The sequence below is a fragment of the Talpa occidentalis genome, unplaced genomic scaffold (genome assembly GCF_014898055.3).
Source record: "Talpa occidentalis isolate TD23 unplaced genomic scaffold, MPIMG_talOcc4v2.1 talOcc4.10, whole genome shotgun sequence".
Taxonomy (NCBI): Eukaryota; Metazoa; Chordata; class Mammalia; order Eulipotyphla; family Talpidae; genus Talpa; species Talpa occidentalis.
Window position 1 is genome coordinate 42,457,768 of NW_023600993.1, and position 25,422 is coordinate 42,483,189.

At 41.3% G+C, this 25,422-nt stretch overlaps 1 protein-coding gene across 11 annotated transcripts in view; it reads right to left on the reverse strand.

Annotated features, from left to right (window-relative positions):
* FHIT (fragile histidine triad diadenosine triphosphatase) overlaps positions 1 to 25,422 on the reverse strand; it is a 1,313,834-nt gene that overhangs the window by 62,963 nt on the left and 1,225,449 nt on the right. The window lies entirely within an intron of this gene.

The following is a 25,422-nucleotide window of genomic DNA, read 5'->3' on the forward strand; positions in this document are numbered from 1 at the left end:
ACATCAGATACTGTGTTAAGGGCTCTACATCCTTGGTCAATTGCCTCAACTGTTACATCCATGTGTCAGGGCAGAGAGGCCTTGTGCCTGAGGAACAGGTCTGACCATAGAGCACTTGCTGGGCACTGCATAATCTGCTCCATGTTTTCAGTTTATCTCATTTACTCTCACCAAACCCTTTGAGGAAAGTGCCACCGTAACCCCTAAGGGATAGTTGAAGAAACCGAGACAGGCTCAGACCCACTCCTAGTTTACTCCAAACTGCGTGCGCACCATTCCACTGGACACTATGTGGGAGGAAACTTGTGGTTTAGAGTAAGGAGTCTATAGTTAAATCTCCCAGACTCTACTCTTGTATGATCTTGGGTACCTATTAGATAACCTTTCTGTGACTCAGTTTTCTTATCTGTAAAATGACATAAAATAGTACCAACCCCAAAGGGTTGAAAGAATGCAACATAAAGCACTCAGCTCAGTGTCTCCTGCAGTTAAATTACTCAACAAACTGTTATGATTCTGCATAACAATAACAATGACTCTTACTATTTTCACATAAATGAGACTATCTCAAAGGATATGAGGATAAAAGTAACCAAAAATAACATTGAAGCTAAGTTTAATTGTATATTAAAGATAGGCCTGTGAAATGCCCTTTTAAGAACAGAGCTACATTCAGTTGAACAGGGTGGCTACAAGATGTGCCTTCTCTTATTATCAAAACAGGTTTATTTATCTCTCTCCTTTCAGAACACCACACACCCAATTGTTGATATAATACGCAATGAGCTTTTCTTCATTTTTGCCTCTACTAGAATCTCTGTTGAGTGTCTTGCCCTGGGGTCCTAATCTTGGGCCTTGGCTACAGGCAAGAAGTGAGACAGGGGATGCCACGCCTTCAGGTAGAAGTGTACATCTGCAACAAACATGGCTCACTTGAGTTTGCAATCAAAATAAAATTATTTCCCGTGACTTGGTTGGTTAATACTGTTGTAGAGATAGGAAGTGGCTACTCCACTCCCTACCCAAGTGCATTGGATTACATCACTCCTTCATTGCTCTGTGATGGGCGTCCAATAAAAGGAGAATAAAATCCACCCCTTTCCTTATGATGGTCATGCATGATCATGAACTGGCCCAGCCCACCTGTCTTCTCTCTTCCAGACTCATTCAAAGATCTCGCTTGAACACTTGGGACTCCTCTAACCTGGAGCCCTTTATGTCAGCTCCTTTCCCTCTGCTTCTGTTTGACACTCTGTGCCCACGTTTTTTAGTGACTCCTATTGGGTCTCAGCTCAAATGTCAGTCTTGACAGACACCTTGCTACTCCCTATAGCACCACAGAACAGCTCTCTCTATTTAATTTATTTCTTCATACTATCCAATGTTACCTTAAATCATCTTATTTGTCACTGTATTATCTATCTCCAACAGAATGGAAATTCCTTGAGGATAGAGACCATGCCTGCGTGTGCATTGCTGACCATCTCGTGCCTGACACGCACAAATGCTCACTGTAAACTTGTGGAGTGAATGAATGAAAGACCAATAGAAGGATCAGTACACTAGGAGTTAGGTGCTGCATCTTCTCATTCTGACTCATTCCTCCCTAGCTACATGCCCTGATTTGGTCCCTTCCTTACTGAGTCTTGGGTTTTTGTCTGTTAAATAGGGCTGATAATGATCATTCTTTTCTCACAGAATTTCTCTGATGAGCAAATGAGATTCACATGCATGTGTCAATGAAAATATAAATTGTGGGAACATCAGAGATGCAAAATTTCTATTCCCATATGAACTCATGTCAGATATATTTTTTTTTTTCCAAAGCACAATCCTGAGACAGAACTCAGAGCTGTCCTGTTCTCAGTGAGAGTTCAGCAATTCCTTAGTGATCTCTGCTTTGGGACAGGGCACAGGGATTGGAGGCGAGCATGTCACAGATTTGCATCTGTGCCAAAGAAATGCCAGTTATTATTAGAAGCCAAAAATCAATATACTAAAACAGCTTCAAGTTTTCAACAATGGTATTTCTGGAAAGTAAGATTTGATATTTTATTCTCCTCCCTCTGCATGGTTGCAATTTATACTATTAACCATATTACTTTTATACTAAAAATCAGTTACAAAAATGGAATTCAAAGATTCCATCATATATTTAATATCATTGCTAAAATTCTAACATTGCTTTTGGAAATCATCAAAAAAGAGAATAGGCAGACAAGAAAAACAGAAGTTCCCCGCATGTAATAGCATAACACAGTAACCACAGCATTTTGATGTTACAAACTACCTAAATAGAGAAAGACAAATACATCCAAGAATCTAGAGTATTATTTGTCTTTCCTTTTAGATGAACTATGTGTGTATATAAAGGAGGTAGAATTTAGGGCTTCTCCTTTATCCCTCAGTAACCAATCGTAGTGTGCCCTCTTTCTCCGATACCACTATTACATAATGTTGTAGACATGGAGACACATTTTAATTCATTTAATAATTAGGCCAATAAAAACCATTACAGCTAAGAGCTCCATTAAAAGTCCATAATGTTACCTTAATGGGGGGAAAACTAATATAGTTCTGTTGGAATTTTTCCATGAAATTAATATTAGAGACTTTTAGTGGGTGTCTTAAATAGCTTAAATAGACATTTTTATTAAGAGAACTAATCATGGAATTAAAACAAATGAAAATTGTTACATTTGCTATGATAAAGTATCTATGTTCACAGGGTTTTATCAGGCTCCACATTTACTCCATGTGTAACATTTACTCCACAAGGGCAGTATATGAAACTGGCCTGGATCATTGCTCAGGATCCCTCGGAAGCTGCCAACTTGTGTTTTGGTCATTGCTTCTGGAACACTATGTCTCCATTTCACAGAGCCACTCCGTCAGGCAGTATTTCAGAATGATAACCTTCCAAATCAAAAGACTTCTCTCAAGTTCCCTCTTTGATTGGCATGAATCAACCCCCTTACAATAGTAAGATATTTTAAACAGTTCACACAGAAGGAGATGGACTCTATGCTGCCCAGAGATGTTTTATCACCTCTACTTCATTAGCTTAATCACCAACACTAAAGACTAAGATGAACTAAAGTACACTCAAGTGCAGTACTGTGTGATTTGGGTAAAACCTGACCAAAAGAGATAGCAGGAGGGAAGAAGATTAAGCCAAGGGCTTACTTTCTGCCCAAATGGATCCTCTGGGTCCTATGATTCAAACATACAAGACCCTGTGTAGGACATCATTCTAGCTACTGGGCACTGGCAACTATTTTCCTAATTAACCATTCCAGAACTGACAGGGATTCAGGGGTGAGCAATACTGACAAAGGGCAAGTTCACAGATGTGCCTAACAGCACTCTACACTGACAGGAGATTTGCTCATATGCACATGAGGTAGTAGCTGGAGTATGTGAGGGCGTGTAAAGAACATGAACTTTGGCATAGGAGACCTACATTAATCTCACTTTTCTGTTGCCGACAGTGTGACCACAGGTAAGAGAGCTGACCCCTCTACTCCAGTTTCAGCATCTGGAAGAGGATCAGTGGGGTCTATGGTTTTGGGGAGATTTGAAAGAGATTATAGTTGAACACTGTCTAGCACTGTGACTGGCAGAGAGTAAGGGCTGTTCTTTAATGGAAAGACATCTTTCACAGGGTTTTTGGACAGATTCTAGACCTTATCTCCCCGGACACATTTAAAATATGAATGGGAGGGAGACCCCTGCTAACCCCCAGCTACACTGGTGTGTGTGCTGCCTGAAAGGTTTATGCATGGCCACTCATGCTGAATCTAAATAAACCAGAGGGAAGATGCACATCTCCACCGATTCTTCCATTTCCTTCCCTGGGAAGATTCCCAGTGGAATCTGAAATACCAAAACATCCACTAAAATATTTTTAACTCAGGTACAGATAGCATCTGTTGGAAAACACCATCCTCTAATAAAAGGGCCTTTCTTAGAGACATGCATAGGCTGACCTGTGCAGTATTTGCAGCTAATTAGCATTTTAGGTGACAAGGCATATGCAGGGAACAGGAAAGCACAGTAAATGACAACTTCATTTGATCTTCCTGAATTCAAGACTTGGTGCTTGAGAAAGGCTTAGGCAGGTCATATTGGGCAAGGTTACCAAGCCATGCGAAATGGAGGGGAAAATAATAAAAATAACATGTAGAAGACATACATTTCCTTTCTCTAACCTATGGTCTTCAAGTCAACAACACATGGGAAAAATCTATCTGGAGTTGGAGCTTGAGAAATAGAAGGATAATGATGGGAATGGGAACAATGCGAAGTTGGCACTAAGGATTCATGGCTGGAAGCCAATTAGCATATTTTGCCCTGAGGTAAACAAATTCTGTAAAGAAACTTGATAGCTGTAAAGTCCTATAAAAGAAAATCCTGAAATCACTCACCATTTTGGAGGGAGATGCTGGAGAGAAGAGACTGCAATTTATTTCATTTAGTTTGTAATATTATGGGGCATTAACTCGGGATTCACTATTCCTGTGGCAAGTACTTACTTTTGCTAAAATTACCAAATATTCTCTGGAATAGAGAATCTTATCAGAAAATTGATCTCTAATACATAAAGGCATCTTGCAAATAAAAAATCCCTTTGGGGGGATTTTTTTCTTAATGGTTCACTGCAGGCCTTTCACAATCTCATGGAAATTTAGAGATGGCTCAGATATTGTTTCCATGGGAAGAGGGAATTGGGAACAAAGAGAGACACAATACTTGTGACTTTAGAGGCTACTACCATTTTCTAGTTTATTCAGTGAGGGCAGGAGAGGTTAATAACAAGGACGTAAAAACCATTCAGGAATACAAAATTATTTATAAAAAAAAAAAACAGTCTGTGCCCTGCATTCTTTCCCACTACTCTGACAATTGCCAAGAAGTGTAACTGTGCTCGCTCAGTATTATTTAAATTAAATTATCAAATGCAAATGCTAAAAATGAACCTCTCAGCAAAGCACTGGATTATAACACCACATCCCCTATTCAAACCAAAAGCTGATTACTGGTTCTGGAGTTATAAACATGTCAGACAATAATTTAATTGCTTTGCAGGTAGAGGAATATGCAGCATTCCTGTCCTCATTCTGGAACTCAATACGACTCTTTAATACAACATAATGATCATAAACATACACAAAGTCTTCTCTTGACACCTGCTTTATGATAAAAAGAAGCTATCGCACATTTTAGCAAAGCTCAAGGAACTAGGCAGTGCAAGATTTTTTAATCACTAAGCAAAACGGGTTTCTCACCAAATGGCCCAGGCGTTTACTCTGGTTCATAGACTTAAAGCAGCATTTTCAAAATGGGTTTAAATCTGTAATGAATTTCAGGTGCAAAGGACCACCTTCTAACAGCTAATTTGCTGTCTGCCTTCAGCTGAGCTGTTAACCAGAGGCAGCCAACACACGCACCCCCTTTCTTGGGCCACTGGTGAACACAGATGTCACAATCAATACTCATTAACTCTAAGATCAAGATCGGAGGAATAGTCAGAAATAAGAGGGGAGGTCTAAAGTGGAACTAGGAAGACTGTAAAGTGCTTTCTAAGGGCATTATGGTCGGTTACTGAGTGTTAAACACTTGGTTTCAAGGAGTGGAGCAATAGAGGGTCAGAAAAAGGGAGGGGGAGAGAGACCCCAAGGAAGTAGACTAATTTGGGGAACACCTACCCTCCCCCCAGCACTCCATGTATCAGCTCTTGAAAGTCCCAAGGAGCCTGGGAGGCTGACAGTACAGTTCTCAGCTTGCGACAAGAAAGCAGGGGCTCAAGTGACTCATCTCATATCACACTGTCTATAACTAGCAGTGCTAAACCATGACTCAAGATCATCTCCCCCTTCCCAGTTTACCACAAAGAGGTGCTGAATATTTCCCTCAAATGAGGATGAAAAGATCTTGCAATCTGAGGTCCAACTTGAAAACTAGACTGCTACTAACTCCTAGACAGAAACGACTCTAAGAGTGACGCAATTGTCCCTGCTCATCTGTAGCCACTGCTGACTACCACGATCTAGCATTTATTAGGCACAATGTGCCTGGCCCAATGACATTATATGCTTATTTCATCCTCACAGCAACCCCAATACCTTATAGAAAACATTCATCCGTTTACCTGCGATGCCTGTAAGTTTGTCAAAAATGATTCATACCCCAAACAATTATGTGGGACATAAATGGGGCTTTTATTGTACCTTATTTTAAACAATTTTTGTTATGATGGATATGATACCATGTTTTACAAAATCAAGTACAGATGCAAATCTGCCAAGATGTTAACTGTGGTGAATTCTTAGTGTAAAACTGTAGATGATTGTTAATTTTTTCTCCTTTGTACATTTCTGAATAGTTATTTCCATAAATAAGTGAAAATTATCTTTGAAAAGACAAATGATTGTCTTTTTCTAGTGCCACAGTGGGAGCAGAATGAAGTCCAAACATTTTATTAAACTGTAGGAAGAACCAATGTTAATTACGTCCTCTACGTCTGCCAGATATAGCACCTGGCATTGTCTGTGCGTGATCCCTCCGTCCTATGACGCTGGGAAGTACACAGCACCTCTTCACACACAGATAACAGAGTGAGGTTTCCAGAGGCTAAATGACCTGTACGAAGTCACTGGGGTGTCTGGCCTTCACAGACCTCTCTAGTTTGAGGTTCTATGGCTGGTCCCCTGGCCCTGGCTCAGGCTCTGGGCTTCAGCTACCAGAGACCTTGATCTTCTCTAACACAACCTCCAGGTTCCCATGCTTATGCCTTAGCTCTCACTCTCTCCTCTCTTAAACCTTCCTTGTCCTACTTCCTCTATTCTTCCAAACCCCTATCAAATACCCATTCTCCCCCTACCACAAAGTTTCCTTGAGACCCCTGGTTCTCTGTGACTTCTGCCTCCCCACATTCAGCACAGTATAAGCCAGAGTTTGGCAGGAGGCAGCCCCAGATCAGCCCAGGCCTCTGAATGCTTTGTGTGGCTTATCCAGCGCTTAATAGACTTATAAATAATGACGAATACTCACAAACGAAAAGATTTTACACAGAACATTTTCTGTATGTAGTAACTCTGGCTCCCTTGTTCTGCTTGGCAATAATTAATTGTAGCTCAGTAACCATTACCCTGAGTGTTCACTCAAGTTATCGAGTCTCCTTTTAACTCCTTATTCTTGGCTCATTTCTCTTCACTCATTGCTATCGCCTGGCTCCTGTGCACATGCATGCATAAATGGAATTTAGTTTGCTATATATTGTATTTTGGAGGGACTTTATCTCTGCCTATCACTTAGACACAAACCTGCTGTAAGTCTGGTGTTCCCTCCCTCCCACTGCTCAGCACAGTAGATGCTGAAGGAGCCCCAATAGTTAGGTCACCATTACAATCCCAGGGGGAGAAAATGGAGATCTGAATTAGAAACAGTGAAAAGAGAGGGAAAAGCAAGAATAGATTCAAAAGAATCTCACTCCTCTGAAATTACAGCCTACTGGAAAAAAAAAAAAAAACACAGAAAAGCAAAAACACTTTCTACTTTGAACTGTAATAATACGGATCTGTATTGTACCTACTGTACTAAATTGCGCCCTCCTTGTGCTGGGTGCCACACAGGCCCTTTGCCATCCTCTGCCCCCTCCAGACTAGCTGCATGGCTCACTGTGTAGTAGGCACTAGATGAATATTAGTTGAGTGATAATAAACTTTAATCCTGAAACCCAACATTTGAGTTTCTGCTACATTTAAAAGCTACCAAAACACGCAGGCTTCCCTCCCACTCATTAAATTGAAAACTCAATACATTAATTATCTGAATTAGACTCCAGTGGCTTAGATAGTCTCCCCAATTGATAGCTGGGAATGAGATAAATCTTTTCCATTTTGTAGAGACAAAGAAAACTAAAGAGTGAGGACTTTAAGGTAAGTGCGGAGCCAGGCCAGGCTTCTCCTTTAATGTCATTCCGCGCTACTCATTAGTGATGCCCTCGTCTGGGTGAGCTGTGCAGCCTGCATCGATGATGAGTGGCCTTGGGCTGGTGCCTGTGCATTAACAAACCCCGAATGTGATCTGGCAGCAGCACAATTGCCATTAGAAAGTGAGGCTATGTGGATGCAGGAAGTTTAAGAAAATACTTTGCATATGACCAAAGGTGCAAGGATGTCAGACTTTTCTCACTCATCACTTAACAAAGTCACTTGGAGTCCTGCTAAGTATAGTTCTTGAGCTTTATAAGCTATCAAAGGTGACCCAACAAAACAAAGGGACTTTGTTCCCCAAGTTTCTTATTATTGGTTGCCTTGGACAACCACGCCTGAACAAAATAGCCTCAGGGAATCTGCCACGAAATTACTCCCTATTTGCTTCAGCAAGAGACATCTCAAAGAAAGACTTTTTTTTTAAAGTAGAATATCACAATGAAAGGAGGCGCAAGAAATTCGACACTCCAGGGGGCACACAGATTCTGCGTAGTGATAGATATACACAGACCGATTGTGAGGGCAAGGCCGTCAAGCATTTTCTAGCAGCAGTGTGGTATCAGACTCATTGGTGTGGCTTTCTTCATAAAATAATCTGTGTCCCTGAGCAGAGAAGGGCCTTGAAAACATCTCCCAGAACTACTATGAAATCACAATGTATCCTTGGTCTCTAGTTCTCTGGAGTAGGAAATGACAGAATCCACCAGAAAGACCCACAGCTTCTCCTGGCATTCCTACATTGAAATTCAGACAGGGGCTGCTGTGGGTAGGTCACATCTGAAGAAATTTAATGGGCCACATATTTCCTGCATCATAACCTTTTAGGGTCAATATCTGTCTCTTTATCTCACATGTTCCCTTGAGGAACAAGGCACTGCTACCTGGGGTTTGCTGAGCTCCTCCTTGCTTGCCCCTTCTTCCAGGAACCACCAAGGCTGATGACTCCCCCCACCCCCAAGCCTTGAAAAGGTGGAGTGAATGGCACAGGTCAACTGTGCTGTAGGTTTTGGGAAAACCACTCAATTCTTTATCCTAGGTTGGTGTGTGGGTATTTCCAGGACTGGACTATCTGTTATTGGGGTGATCTAGCCTTAAGAGTCTGGTGTCGGCATAGGAGAAGCAGAGCAAGGGGGGCTGTGCTTAGTGCTGTGTTTGGGTCTGTCTTTAGTGGAAGAAAGGGTGTCTGTCTAGCTGAGAGCAGCAGGAGACTGCACGGGGCACAGAATCAAAGTTTCTTGCCTGTGGGCATTTATCTTTTCAGAACTTGCAAAGAGAGAGATGAAGTCTGGTCAAGCACTGTGCCACTTGTTTGAGTGATTCTGACCCCCAACTTTCCTATTTCCAACAAGAATATTAAAGGAGATTTAATGCAACTCACTTCGATGATGACACAGGGAGATGCAAAGTGAGGAAGGCCTGTCCAAGACCATATAATAACTTCAACTTTCCTTGTAATCATCTGTCCTCTCCTCCCACCACCCCAATCTCTTTGTTCTTTTCACCATGACACACCTCAACACTTCAGCAGATAACACATTTAATGTTTTATAGGACACATTGTCATAGAGATTATCTCACATGATCCTTGAAATCAACCAAAGAAGAGTGGCAAGGAAGCGCTATGTGAAGAGTGCCAGGCCACTACTGAGTCAGTACACAGTCAAGCCTCATTTAAGCCTGAAGAGCTGCCATTTTACAAATAAGGCAGCTGAAAAAGTGAAGCAAAAACTTGGCTGGCTAGTAAAAGGAGGAAACCTAGTCCTGCTCTTAGACTTGCAAACTGTGTGTTCTTTCCACCGTTCCATCTGATTTCTACAGTTAGACTGGTCATGGCAACATCAAACCTTAAAGATGTAATTTCTAGATTCCAACCAATGTGACTTTCTACCCACTTGTGTCTCATTATCCACAGTCATTGCCTCAGCTCACTTATTGCAGATTAACAAATGATACATATCCCCAGCTGACAGGACTGATGCAACGATAGAATGTGGGGATGTCCTTCAGTGACTAGACCCAAATCACCACCGAGGTGAACAATAACAAAATCAAACTTCGAGCACCAAAGCAGAGCACCCCCACCTCTAGATAGAGGGAAGGACCCTCAGAAAATCACATGACTTCCTTCCTCTACTATTTGTCCAGACTCGGTTCTAGAAAAGAGCAATCATAAACAAGGCCACTGCCATACCTCTGGTGCTGGGAAAAAGACCAGAAAGGAAGTCTCCAAGCAAACTGGGTGATCATGGGCTCTAGCTGTGACCCCCTCCTTCCCAGAACCCTACTCAGGAACTTGCTTGAGGATACCCACAGATTCTAAATCCCAGAAAAATGGGGAGATTACAAATAGGTTAGATATTGCAATGAACATCTATAATTGAATTTTGGAACGTTGTACTACATTTAATTAGATAAGATTTACTCAGTCTCAGTGAATCTTTTATTTGGCCTCCCAATTCCATATCATACCTTTGGGCAGAATGGGTAAAGATCTAAGTCGTAACACTTGTGAGAAAAATGCACTGTCTTAGTGAGCTTGGCCTGGGAGGAAGCAGTAGTACAGCATCCTTGCTACACAGGAACACACGTTCAGATGCCATCCACTGGAATATGGCTCAGAGCAAGGCAGTGGGATATGAAGTTGGAAATTTAGAAAAGACTTTAAAGAGAACCTATTGTTTTTCATTTTCTAGGTGAAGAAAGAGGCCCAGGGGGCCTGAATAGCTTTGTTAACGTTGCACAGTGAATTAAGTGTCATGACCCAGGCTGGGATCCAGGGCTCCTAACTCCAGGTCAAAGTAGGTGATTATTCCACCATCACCTGTGCTGGCCACAGTCCACAGCCACAGCACCCCACTCTGTGTATTGCCATTTTAGAAAGACAACAGAAAAAATGGGAAAACATCAAGTGGAAGGTACCCTGGATATGGGATTTCAAAGATGAATGAACATTTGAAAGACAGGATGATCAGAGGAGTAGGTGCCAGGTGGTGCCTGTAGATGTGGGAGAAAAAAGAAACTGAAATGGAGTCTCCCTGAGAGAGGACTTAGACTTCAGTTTGGTTTCATGGGGCAGATGAAGAGCAGTGAGTGGATGAGAAGGACACCCATTTTGTGTTGTGGATAACACATGACATGAAATTCACTTTAGTCATTTTAAAGTACACAATTCAGTGGTATTCAGTACATCCACTAAACTAGATAGATTCCAGAACATTTTCATTACCCCCAAAGGAAACTGTGCCCACGTGCCCTCTCTCCAGTCCATAGCAACCACTAAGCTGCTTTCTCCATCTATTTTACTTGCCTGTTGGGGTTATTTCATAGGAATCGAATCACAATAAGTGGCCTTTACTTTCTGGGGAAGCAGATGTTTTTATAACAAACTCAAAACTGCAGAGCAGTATGCTTTAAAAGGGAGCTGGTGATGAGTTTCATGATACTTGAATCCAGGTCAGGCCTAGAAGTCTGAGTGGTGGGCACAAGAGTGGGCTGGGAGGACAGCCTTCTGGCTCAGGGACCCGCCTCCTGAGGCCCTCCCTCGTCAGCACCGCTGCTCTGCCCTGTGTGGCCATACTTTATGGAATGCTAAGCCTCAGATCCTGCACACTTGCCCTTCCTACTGATTCCCTCTTGACTTTCTTCTCCCAATCCTGTTCTGTTGAGACTTGTTTGCCAACTTGCTGGACACACCAAAGAAAATCTTCTTCCCACCAGGGCATATCTGACCTCAAGTACAGGTATCTGCTGAGGTGGTCTGGGGCTCATGCTGGTCATTAGTGCAGCCAGGCAGATATGAAGAGCAGGGATCCTCTGAGCTGTAGCTACAGTGATGTGAGCCAGTAAACTCAGGGATAATCTATAAAACCTGATAGTTGAGGGCAATAAAATTACAAAGCGACTATAGAGTAGCAACACTCCCTATTGGTGCTTCCTGCAACAGATGCTCATGCACAAAAGCCACTGCAAACACTCTGACACAAGCCTTACAACAGCTTAGAGGAGAGGCGATAAGTTTGAGAAGCTAGATTAAAAAAAAAATCAGGGGCGAAATCGAAGGGGATCACATAAATATCATTTTCTAGGTAGTGATAATGGATTTCATCCCATGACCTAGAAATCATATTAGAACAAGAATTTCAGCTCTGCTTTGTATCTAGGACTGAAAGTTGAAAAATGCTTTTAAAAAATAGTTCAAGAATGTGTACTACATTGCACAGTGTCATCCAGAAATTCAAACGTGAAGTGTGACTTTATTTGGAAACAGAGTTTTGGGAGATGTTATTAGTGCAGATGAGGTGATGCTGGGTCAGGATGGGCCTGATCTGATGATCATGTTTTCATAAGGAGAGGGAGTCTAGAGACACACAGACACCCACCGAAGAAAGCAAACTATGTTAAGACACAGTCAGAAATCGGAGTGATGAATCCAAAAGCCAAGGAACCCCATGGATTGCCAGCAAACACCAGGAGCTACGAAGGAGAAAGGAAGAATTCTTCCTTCCCCAGAGCCCTCAGAGGGAGCGCGGCCCTGCTAACACCTTGCTTTTCAACTTCTAACCTCCAAAACTGAAAGACAGTAAATTTATGTTGTTTCAAAACACTCAGCTTGTGGTAATTTGTTACAGGAGCTCTAGCAAACAGATATATAGAGCACTCTTGTTTCCCTCTTTGATACAATTGTACAAACCAATTTAAAAAAATGGTAAATACTTTAGCCCTTATAATGAAATTTTACTGTATCTGAAGTTTAACTTCGAACACAAGTTCAGAAACAAGTAGCATCTACTGCCACTGACTCAAAAAGTGCTTTCTTTCTTTTGGCAAGGGTTTTTTAATTTGTGGACTGTTTTGTTTTTTTTTCCAAATGACAAGAAAGCTCAGCTCTCAGATCCCTTTATCTTTAGACTTGCCCCTTCCTCTTTGGAGATCCTTCTGCTTAAGCAGCGAGCAGAGGCCTCTCCTACACTGCTCATCCTTTGTTCGCCTTCCTCATTTTCCAGAGAGAGGGATCCTGTGTCTCAAAGAAAAGGACATGCTGGCTGAGTTGTGGCTCTTCCATGTTGATTATAATTTTTATCACATTATATGGGATCCCTCTGGTGGTTACTAAGAGACACATCAGTTTTGAGAAATTAGAGTCAAGTCAAAGAATCTTCAAATCTAGAGGAGAAGGAGATGCAGGGTTTAGAAGCTATAGCAGGCAAACCTAATAGATGTTGAATTGCTAGTCAAACAGCTCCTGGGGACTGAGGAAGGGTCCATTAGTCTGGGGCCTGGGATGCTACTTTGGTCGTTCCTAAAAGCCATCATCATTAGTGCTAATGGGGATAATGGATGCAAAGCTGTTTTGCCATAAGAAAATTGCACAGGGGATCTTAGCCAGGTCAAAGGTTTCTGACTGCAGGGGCTCAGAGAAAGTAAAAAATGAAGACTGAGGGGAGTGGTTGATAGAGAAAGTAGCAACAGACTACAGGAAGAGACAGGTCTCTGTGAGCCGCTCACCCAGTGTCTACCAGCATAGCTCCTCTCAGCGACTCTCTGAAATCAGTCGAAGCCAACCCCGTCTTATTGACAATTTACTAAGGAAGTCATCCATATCCATCTGGCTGGAATCAACCTGTCCCTTGGTTAACAACAGTGACAAGCTAAGAAGTAAATTATCAAATGAGTATATTTTCTTGACTGGCTGGGGCACTCTTTGGTAAGGCTCTATTAAAATACCTTTATGTCCTGATATGCATCGGTGTATTAATTCATAGCATATTCAGCAGTAGGCCTAAATTAATTGCTCTCTGATGAATTTTCTAACACCTCTTTTCTGCTTCTCCACACCCTTCCCCCAAAGTACACCGAAAAGGAAAAGGTCAACAGCACTATCAAACGCAACACACTTCAACTTCCTTCCAAGCTTATAATTAAAGCTAATTAGTAGTTTGGGTAATTAGCACATGTAAGCCTTCTACTCTCTGAATTAATAAGATTTACTGAGGTTTTTGAGCCACAGAGACTTTTCACTTGCTGGTTCCTTTGGTTGGTTCATTTAAAATATGTCTGTTAAAGTGGAATACTGGAGGGAAACCGTTACTTGCAACGGCCTGCTTTCAAGCCAGGGTGTGAGTTACCGACAGGCAAAAGTGGAATTGTCACCAGATAAAATCGGAACCTTTTGGGTCTCCAGTAACTAGCAGAGCAGGTTCAGCCTCTCGCTGTGAAGTGTGCTGAGTCCAGTTAACTATGTTATTGGACGCAATCTCCAGGACGCTTTTCTTCACAGTGTCACCCAGAGACATGTCTGCGCTGAGCGCATCAACTCCTCTTTATTTTAGCAGAACACAGAGGCAATGACTGTGGGGTGCCAAGAAATAACTGCTCATTTTGGTTTAAATAAAAATCAAATAGGAAAAATCTCATTAGTCAAATCAGTTTCTGCTTTTGTGTAGACAAAGCGATTCTCCAAATAGATTCAAGTTTCCTTTTTTAGTCAGTGTGTGGGCATCCTGCATGCCTATACAAATTAAAAGTATGTTTTTTAAATCAAGAAATCAAATCTATATTCTATTAAAAGAAAGCAGCATCTGTGATTTGTTTTCAGACTTTAGAAACAGTTTGAGAAAAATCTTCTATGGGTGAGCTCATTTGTTTCTCCCCTACTCTCTCTTTATTACTCCTGGGGGAGAAAAGGAAAACAACTTGGTGATTTACTAGCCCCCCTATACATCCAGAAGCACAGTGGGGGTTGCTCCCAGCACCAGGGAAACAGAACAGTCATTTCTGCATGAAGGGGCTCACAAGGCAGCCAGGGGCACCAGAGTGAATGGTCCTCATGTTAATGGCACAATCACTGCTGCTGTGACGAATGCAGTGGGGCCAATAGGGGCATTTGATACTATTTAAGAGCCAAGACACATTTGGTCCTATGGATGGCTGTGAATGTAAAAGTGACCAGGGGACTGTGGGTGCTACGGTCTCTTGGACCCAGGTCAGTGGGGAGCTTTGTCCAGTAAGCTCTATAAACTGTAGAACCACAGTTCTTCTCAGGGTGAGCCTTTCTCCAGGAGACCTTTGGCCATGTCTGGATATATGTTTATTGTCATAACTTGGGGGGAGAGGTGGCAGTTGCCACCAGCATCTAACTGGAGGCCAGGGATGATGCTAAATATCCAATGTCACACAGCATAACCCTCCATAACAAAGAATTATCTGGTCCTAAAGATCAGTCATGCTGAGACTGAGGCATCCCGATAAAGTTCTCAATAGGGTCTACACCCCTACTTACACTTAACCAAGCAAGGGCCAAACAAGTGGTTTCTTAATCTCTCACCTGGATGACCTATAGTGGAGGCAGGCTGAAAGCAGTGGACACATTCAGGGTAATTCCAGCCACCAGAAAACCAAGCCTTCTTTTATGCTGCAGCTCAGACCGACATACTGCATTATGGATGAGCTCACATGCCATGGCAAACAGTTTAAGAACGATGCTTATATTTAATGAATCCTAAGTGGTTTATTACTGAGGGTCAAGTTCCTGCTTCCTGTGGGAATCTGACATTTATGAAAACGCCCATACATTAATTATTCAGCGGAGACCTCCTTCTATGGAAATTCACTTTCCTGAAACACTTGACAGCACTCTCTATATGGGCTACCTTGTTGTTACTCTAAGCATTAATTAAATAAAATTTACAAGTGAGCTAGGATGCTTCTACCTTTAAATATTATGCAAAAGATGGCAGCATGTTCTATGATTTTTCCTGCTAGTAGCCAATCATTACCCATAGCTATTTACATTCTCCTTTTTGTTCTGTAGAGCATAAACCTGGTATCTCTTCCCGCTGAGAAGAAAACTATGCTTAGTAATTAAATTACACCGCATTAAACTTACTTAACTTAAGTTCACCAGCAGGGAAAATTCCGTGCCCCTGGGTTTAACAATAACTCCTAATCACACTTGCACACCATATCTTTTCTGTAAGTTGTTATAATTTTCGTTCCTGGAATTCCATTAAAAATGGTAATGTCATTACTCCTGTTAATGCTCAAAACCAACAGCATAATCCTGCATTTTAATTAGTAATTATAATTAATCATTATTTCATTAATGAAATGTTTAGTTGGTAATTGTCTTTGAGCACCTTACTCCCTAGGCTTATAAGCATTTCATAACATCTAATTCACTGCCTGTTTCTGATGAAGTGGCACTGTCAGCCTTATTTTATTTTAACACTTTCACACGGTTCTGCATCTCAGGCCCACGACACCGGCTGCATATTTACTCTTTGGAAATGTGTGGCTTCTGGCTCTCGATAAGGTTTGCATGAAGACTTAGCCCGCATGCTTCTCTGCCAACTTAAGAAGGCGAGTCAGCGTGCTCCCAGAAAGCATAAGGCGTGAAGAGAAAAATAATTCTTGGAACCCTTAGTTAATAATAAGTGTGGGATCCAAATTCATGGATTTTTGAGAGAGGATAGAGCAAGAATTTGGAGGTACTCTTTGGAACAGGAAGGTTGATTTTTGTGCTTAAAGAATTAAGAATTAGCTGGGAGGGTTGTCAAGAATTTCATATGATCAAGATTTTCGTTGATCCTTTTGCAATATCATAGATATTCTTATTTACCTGTATGAGTTTTTTTGGGGGAAACCCTGTCTTTCTATGAAAATGTAAACATCAAAAGGCAGGGACCTACATATATGCTTTGCACACAATTGTATTACTAGCTCCTGGTGCAGTACCTGCACAGAGAGGCTGTTCAACAGCTGCATAAACAACTGTCCTGGTATGCTATAGAGTTGTGATGCAAGAGTTTAAAAAGTAAGGTGTGGTTTTGTGTTTGGGAGCAGGGTGTTGAATGCTAGGAGATACCAAATTTATGGGCTGGTGTGCTTATGAATGATCTGAAGTCAGAACTGTCTCTGACAAGAAATACTAAAAAGAGGACAGATTCATCTTACTGCTCTTCATGTCAAATAGAAGAAATATATGTACGTGTATGTATGTATGTGTTTATATCTATGTACAAATACACAGCCACACATATATATGTGTATATACATTTACACAATCTCACCCACAGCACTGAGTATAGATAGAGAAGATAGAGAATTACCAGTGAAGAGAAATCTGCTGTCCTTTGAAAATGAAATGAGGGTTTGAGGGGAAAAAAAAAGATGTGCTGCTATTATTTCAAGAGAGCCTTCACAGTTTTAGAGTAAAACTGAGATCAAACAACTTCAGACTGGTTGGAAAATGTCCAATGTCTGTTGCACATTTCAGACAAGCTGGCCAGAAATTTACAAACATCTGAAAGAAACAAATGATGACCAACAGCTTGGTGTTGGCCCACATGAGAGCATATACAGTTGTGGTTAGAAAGACAAGCCCCCGGCGTGTCTGAGAGGCCCTGCCCTGAGAGGTACCTTCCCATGGTCAATTTGAGTCTTGATATTTAATAAAATGAAGGAATATTGGTACAAAACATTTTTTTGTTATATGCTAGCCATGTCTGCATTTAACAAGTGAATGCTTTAGCTCACCTGGAACATGTGACAATTCATTTGGAATTAACATCAAAACTCAAAATTTGAGGCCCTTTGTAAACAGGAGTAGAGGACATACTATACCTCCGCCCTGCCACTGCTCAGGTCCTAGGTCACACAGGTCCCAAAACAATATCTCTCCCCTACTTATCCATCTGATTCTTAAAGCACCCCATCTTTGTTGGGAGCTTGGAAATGGAGTCCCTCCCAGTCTAGAAACCATTTCCTGTTGGACTTTGTTTTATTGAAAATCACCTTTTCTTTTTTCAGTTCCCGTTGCTGAGTCTTTAATGATCATCTAGATCTTACAAAGGATACTGTAGTGGCAGGAGAATAAATAAAAAGTTAAGGTGATCATGTCATGGAATAAAGGAGCAAGTCGCTCAACAGCCATGAGTAGGGGCTCTTGTTCATGAGGTTAGGGCAGGACTATGAATAGAAATTGGTGCAGTTTTTTGGACAGCATGTGTGGGTACTGTGCACAGTGTGTCATTGGATCATTGTATTTAATCTGCTTTAGAGAAATGTTGGGGCTATGGAAAGCAGGAGAAGTCCTGTTCCTAATTATGTCTACATCTGTCACATGCTTTGCTGAGAGCCTGGGGAAGAGCTCCTGTCTGCTTAACTTCAGCCTTGGTCAGGGGCTGCAGAATAGGTCATCATGGATGGAAAGGGGAAATAACTTCCTAAAATATCAGCCTGAGCCCAGCAGAAATAGTAAAGAAAGCGGACTCCAAGTAAAAGCATGTAATCCTCTCAAAGCATAATTAAAAACAATTGGCCATTTTTAGTTGTTCTCAGGAAGGAGAACCCACTTACTCACTGGGCATGTCTTGCTAAACAAAGACTGCAAAGGATGGGCCTCCCTGGTGGTGCAGGTGGTTGAGTGCAGCACTGTGAAGCTGTCCATAGCCTCTGCAGTGCGGGTTTGATTCCCGGCTGGCCAGGGAGATTCCCACATGGTGCGGCAGACCTCTCCTGTCCTGCCCACTGCTCCCCTCTGCAGTGTATTTCAGTATATCTGCCTGTTCTGTTCCCCACGCTGTCTCTGGTGAATCCTCTTATCCTTCCGCACTTCTGGCCTGTATCCCAGTTCTTGTATAAATAATCTTTAAAAAAAAATAGACTTCAAAAGCCTGTGCACCGTGTGGGCCCTGGACCTGGGACTGTTTCATGCAGATTGACAGCAAAGACTTGGCCATAAACTGAACAACTTCGATTCTGTGGGCAAGTCAGCTAATCCTGATGTGCTTCAATTTCCTCGTGTGTGAAATGGGGATAGTGATGTCGAGCTCCTGGGCTTGCTGGGATGACTACAGAGATAATGCACATGGAGACAGGAGTGTGGCATGTGGCACATGGTGAAGACTTGGTGGTTATTATAGTGTTGTCCTCAATACTCTCTTGCTTATTTGATTTAGTTATTTTGCCTTCATTAAATATTTAAGTAATAATAATATTAGATTTCATAGACTTAGGTTTATAATAATGTGAGTTCCTTCCTTGGTGTGATTTGAAAGGGCAGAAGGAACATTCCAGATAATGTCTCAGGTCCTGAGAAAGCTGTCATGGAGAATCTGGGTGTCATGCTCATGTGGGAACAAGAGCCAGAGGGGATGATCAAAGTGCATGTGTTTTTTCAGTAATAGGAGCTAAGGGAGCATGAGCACAGAACTCTAAGGTAGGAGCAGCATCATGAAGTGCCATCCTAACACACCACGTGAGAAGAGCGTGTTCCTTGTGCCCTTTTAAGATGTCAAGTTTGTTCTCTTTGAACTTTTCTTACCCCCTCTCCTGAACTATATTCCCTGCTTAAGATCAAATTGCCCCTTGTTCAAATTTAATCCCCTTCAAAAATAATTGTCTTATGATCCGGAAATGTTTGCTAAAGGAATATGCTGGAGATCCTTAAAAAAATCAACATACCCTAGATGAGATGAAAGGAATTCAAGTGAGAAAACTGGGGTGGGACAGAAGGTCTCTCAAATAGCACCTTGTTCAAGAAGTGGAATGGACTCACAGGGACTGGACAGCGTGACCCTTTGTTCAGTGAGAACGATTCCTGGGACAGGCAGAGCAGATGGAGACAGCCCCACAAGAGCCAGTGCTCTCTGCAGACCCAGCATCTTTGTAGATCTGAGGTTTAGCAGATGGTGTTTTTGCATTAATTGTCTACATTATCATCTATAAGATCTTCTGTTTTCTAAATACTATTTGCCTTAGGCGTTAAGATTTTAATTTAATGCCAACGGTTGTGTGTGTTGCTAGGGCACCTATTTGCAGGTTTGCTACCCCAGAGGGGTTGTGCATGGGGCCTGGGGAGACTCAGCTGGCAACAGAACCTCATTTGTAAGACTACAAGCCGGGCCTCTTTGTTCTGCCCAACAAACAGGTGTGCAGGGCTCTCAGCGGTGCCAAGGAGAGCATTTTTAGGGTGGTTTCCTATGCTGTGGTTACGAAAGCATTTGGTGTCAGAAGAAAAATGAATTCTAGAGATACAATAGGCATAGTCCCAGACACTGTCCTCAGCCTTTGAAAAGCAATGAAAAGATTTGTTTCATATTCATGTCAGCTTCCAAAGCAACTCCTGAGGCCATTTCCATCAGTTTTATTCACAACAGTTTTCTCTCCAAACTTCTCTCTCCTTAAAAAACAAACAACAAAACCCACCAGGATAAAAACCTAATAGTTCTTGTTTTACTAGCAAAAAATGAGACTGCAGAGCATTTTCACAGAACCAGTGCACCTATTTTCAAGAAACCCAGGCTGAGAGCTTCTGGGTGGTTCCAAGAAAGGCAAAGAAAGACGAGGGAAGGAGAGAGGCAGAGAAGGAAGGAGGAAGGGAGGCAGAAATGATGAGGAATAAAGGGGAGAAGGAAAACCCATAGAGAAGACAGCAGAGACAGCCGTACCTTAGGATTCTGAGGTGGGGGTATGGGATTTGTGACGGAAAAGGAGATGGACTGAGAGTTTAGATGAATTCTGAAAAGGAAAAAAGAAAAGAGGCCTTTGATCCACTCCAAAGAGGGAGACAGAAAACTTCAAAGCAAAAAAAAAAAAAAAACCAATCTCCCACACTTTGCCCTGCTTTAAGGACATGGAGCATTCATTATGGCTCAGCTTACCTCCCCTCACCCGAGTGCACCTGCTGCAAACACAAGACCCGGCTTGCTTAGCCTTCCTGAGAACACAGCACGCACAAGCTTGAGACCATAAACACACAAGGCTGCCTGCTCCTAAGTGGGGTTAATTCTCAGGCCTGCTCATATGTGGAAAGAATCTATCTAGGACAGCTCCTAAAAAAAATCAGCTTCCTTTGAAAAATTCAAAGGAAGGGGGGCTGTTTTTGTCTCTTCGACTCTGTGAGTCATTCCAGTGAGATATCTCTAAATAATAGCCCAGGAGGAAGAAATCTGATCTTCTCAAAGTCTTTCTGTCAATCTCAAAAATATGGGTTTCAGTATGCTTTTGTTGAAGACAACAGAATAGTGCTGTGACTAGAGCTGCAATGAACATAGGAGTGCATATAGCCCTTCAAATTAGTGTTTTCCTGTTCTTTGGATACATAGATGCTTTGGAGTGAAACGGCTGGATCATAAGGTAGATCTACTTCCAATGTTTTAAGAAACCTCCATTTTTGTTTTCCTTAGGGGTTGAACTGGTTTACATTCGCACCAATAGTGCACGAGGGTACTCGAAACAGGCACTTTTTTCTGGTCTTTTTGACATGGGCTTCTCTCCCAGGTGTGAAGAGATACCTCATTATGGTTTTGCTTTGCATTTCACTGAGAAGTGCTGATGAGTATTTTTTTCATATATCTGCTGGCAGTTTGTATATCTTTTTATTAAAATAATTAAATTGAGGTGACTGGTTTCTAATACTGTACATGATTAAGGGGTCTAGGACCACACCTCTTTTGGAGATCTTCTTTTAAAAAGCATCTATCTAGCTCTTTTGCCTATTCTTTTGACTGGGTTATTTTCCTATTGTTCAGTTGTATGAGTTCCTTGTAGATTTTTGAATTTTGGATGTATGATGTGCAAATAGTCTCTCATTCAGTAGTGTATCTTCTCATTTTAATGACAGTTTCTTTTGCTGTGTAGAAGCTTTTTAATTTGCTGTTTATTATTGTAGTCGAGTTCCCAAAGACATTGCTGATGTCAATTGCTGAAAAATGTTTTGTCTATGTTTTCTTCTATGCCATAAGTTCGGGTCTTACATGCAAGTCTTTGATCCATTTTGGATTAATTTTTGTGTATGGTATGAGATAGTGGTCTAGTTTTATTCTTTTTGCATGTGGCTGCCCAGTTTTCCAAGAACCATTTATTTGAATGGATTTCCCTTCCCCCATTGTGTTTTTTGGTTCCTATGTCATAAATTAACTATCCATCTAAGTGTGGCCTTATTTCTGGGCCCTCAATTCTATTTCATAGATCTGTGTCTATTATTACTGCAATACCATACTGTTTTGATCACTATTGTCTTGCAGTGTAATTTGATGTCTGGAAAGATGATACACCTGTTCTTTGTCAGGATTGCTTTGGCTATTCAGGTTCTTTATGATTTTATTAAAATTTCAATAATAGTTGTACTCTTATATTCATTGCAACACTATTTACAATAGCCAAACTAGAAACAACCTATGTGCCCAATGACAAATGAGTAGATAAAGAAGATGTATATATACACAATGATATACTACTAAGCTATTAAAAAAAGATGAAATCTTTTTGTGACACTGATGGAACTGGGGGGGTTATGATAAATTAAATAAGTCAGAAGTATGCTGGATAATTTAATTTCTATGTCATATGGGGAATGTAAAGGAAAAAAAAAAAGCAAAATAAAACCCTGACTGCAAAATTGAGGTTGCTGAAGGAGTGGATTGTGGGTTGTGAGGGCAAAGTTGGGAGAGAGCACCTAATAGACTACAATGGCTTTGGTGGAAAATGTGGTATAACAACATACATTTGAGGAATTGTGAACCTATACCTCTAAAACATATAGTGTTGCAAACCAATGTTTCCTCAATAAACCATAAAATAAATGCACCGGAGAAAGCAAAAAAGATCTACACCTATGAGCTTCTGATGAAAGAAACTGGACAGTTCATCAGCAAGTATATGAGATGAGCCCCTGGCTGCTTCGTTTTTTATAACTCATTTGTGTGGGAGTCAGTAAAAATGGTAATGTGGAGAAGAACATAGATACAAAGAAACATCCTGGAGAATTCTCCTAGTTATTTTTAAAATATTGTCTCTGTTGACTTGAAGTGGTGTGGAAACAGTTTCATATGCTGTATTTTTTTTTTCTTTCTGCATCTTATAGTTTAAACATAGATCTTCTATCAGATACAACTTCTCTTCACACTGTGACCTACTGGGTTAGCAGGAAACCATTCTTTTCTTACAGGTTCTGGATTTGGGAATTCTGCTAGTCGCCTTGAGCCCACAGTTCACATTTAACTGTGGAAAGCATTATGCTCTGAAGTTCAATTCCTTTCTGTAACACAAACTGAAGTGACATACAGATTTCCTCAGGTTCTTGCCTAGTTTTGACCAAATTAAATCCCAGAAACCCTCATCCTAGCAAGTGTGTTTCTGTCATTTTATAGGAAACAATATGCTTGAGACCATTACCAGTGCTCACTAATTTTCTTTTTCTTGAAAAATTATTTTTTTTTCCAAACGAAATTAGTGGTATAGTGAAACTTAAAAATAGAGACAAGACTATAACACCCTTTAACCACCCTGCCCTGGGGCTGGTCTCCTTCACAAAAGTATGTTATCAGACTGGCTCATGGCTCACACATTCCTTCACACATTGTTCTATGTATTCGCACACAACTATGTATATAGTCATCTGCCTTGTTTCTGTGCTACACAAATGGAATAGAATGGAGGCTTCTTTACTTATTTACTCATTCTTCTGTTGATGGATATATATACTGACTGTAAATGTACTGAAAACCTAGGTTCTACTTTCATCATTTGTAACCAAATCAGCCTGGAGTAAAAGAAAGAATACAAAACGGGACTGGATTTTAGTCTAACTCTGTCACTAATGTACAGGTGGTGTCAATAAAGTCACTGTCTTCTCTGGCACAATATCGCCTCTTCTGTTGGGGTTAGGGGTGTATGGACATGTGCAGCAAACAGATTATTCAGGCCACAGCTCTCTGGCACTGATATCTGGCTTCTCATACAGCAGAATGAGTGTCTTAATTTAATAGATGTATTTAATGGGAAATATGGGATGCTATTGTCTTTTATCCAAATACTTCTATATTTAGATTTCTGAAGGCTTTGTAGGAATCTTTAGAACTACTACACTCTAACTCAAAGGACAGTGACAGGCCGGCCATCCAGCCTATAGATGTATTTTCTGAGTCATGCACAGATTTCATTTTGATTCAATTAGTCATCAATATTTTAAAATCAGGAGATTTCACAGAAAAAGTACTGTTTTACTTCTCTGGGAAGGAAAAACATACTTGGCAATAATAGACTATTACATTTGGGCATAGCAACTTTATAGGGTGTAGCAAAGATGGTGTTGTTCATGTTTAGAAATACCCAGGTCGTGACTCGGAAAATGGGGAAAGCAGAGAAAGGCTAAAAATAGAAACAATTTAGAGTGGATCAGACAAGTCTGGGTTATGGTATTTCCTGGCCAATTTCACCATCCACTCCTCTAAACCTTCCCAGCATCCTCAGCCCTCCTTTTCTGCTTTATTTTCTCCCCACCACCGTGCAGGTCATCCAATATACCTTCCATTTACCTATTTAATTAATTTATTGCCTGTTTCTCCCATTTCAGTGTTGTTTCCACAAGATTATTTTCCATTTTATTTATTTTTCCAACTCCAACATTAAGAATGCCTGGTATATAATAGTCACTCAAGGAACATTTACTGGTTGAATGAATGGAAGGAAGGGAGGGAGGGAAGAGAGAGATGGATGGAAGGAAAGCAGCAAGGAAGAATGGAAGGAATTGCATGTAGTTAATTGCCACTTAGTTTCCACCACCATCTTTTGCTGGGGCATCTGTCCTTCAGAAGCTAGTGTCATTGCAGCCCACTTCCCTCTTTCAAGTTCCCTTTCTGGCTGACCCTTGAGACATCTGTTAAGAACCCTTTATGGAAATGTGTACAAACAGCTCATCAGGAATCTGTCCTCTGTGAGGGAACTCTTAGCAGCAGGTACTATGACTCCAGGTAAGTGAATATCCAGGGCACAAAATCTAAGACCTTAGGTGCTTCATTCCTAGGGAGGCACTCACTCTCAGGGCCACACAGGTACAGGGTTGGCATTTGCATGGACTCAAAATAAAATGCTTCTTTGAAGTTTATTTCCTGGGTGCCTCACATGCCTTCACCATAGACCAACACTTTTGAGAACTTGCACAGCCAGCCACATAAGCGCCAACTCCCGCCAGCTTGATGCAGGTAAGCTGGTACACTCAGTTACACAGACAAGCTTCTGTCCTTAAGAAGAAACACAGGCTAGTATGGGAGGCACCTGTGTATACAAATAGTGATAAAAAAGACAACAAGAAGTATGGACATTATGAACAAATTACTAAGGTAGAGTAAGGGAAAAAGAAATTCCACCAGAGTATGTATGTTAGACTCTAAAGCCACACCTTTCCAACACTAGCATCTCCTGGAGAACTGGTTCAAAGACAGCCAGTTAGTGAGCTGCACTCTCAGAGGCTTAATAGACTCTGCAGAAATGCCTAGGACTTGACCCATTAGCAACATTCCTGGGTGATTCTAAGAAGCTTATCCAAGGATCGTATACTGTATAAGATGTTTTAGCCCATAAAATATAATGTTCTGCATCTTGTCCTAATCCACTTACTTAGTCTCTTCTCCAGCAGACTAGC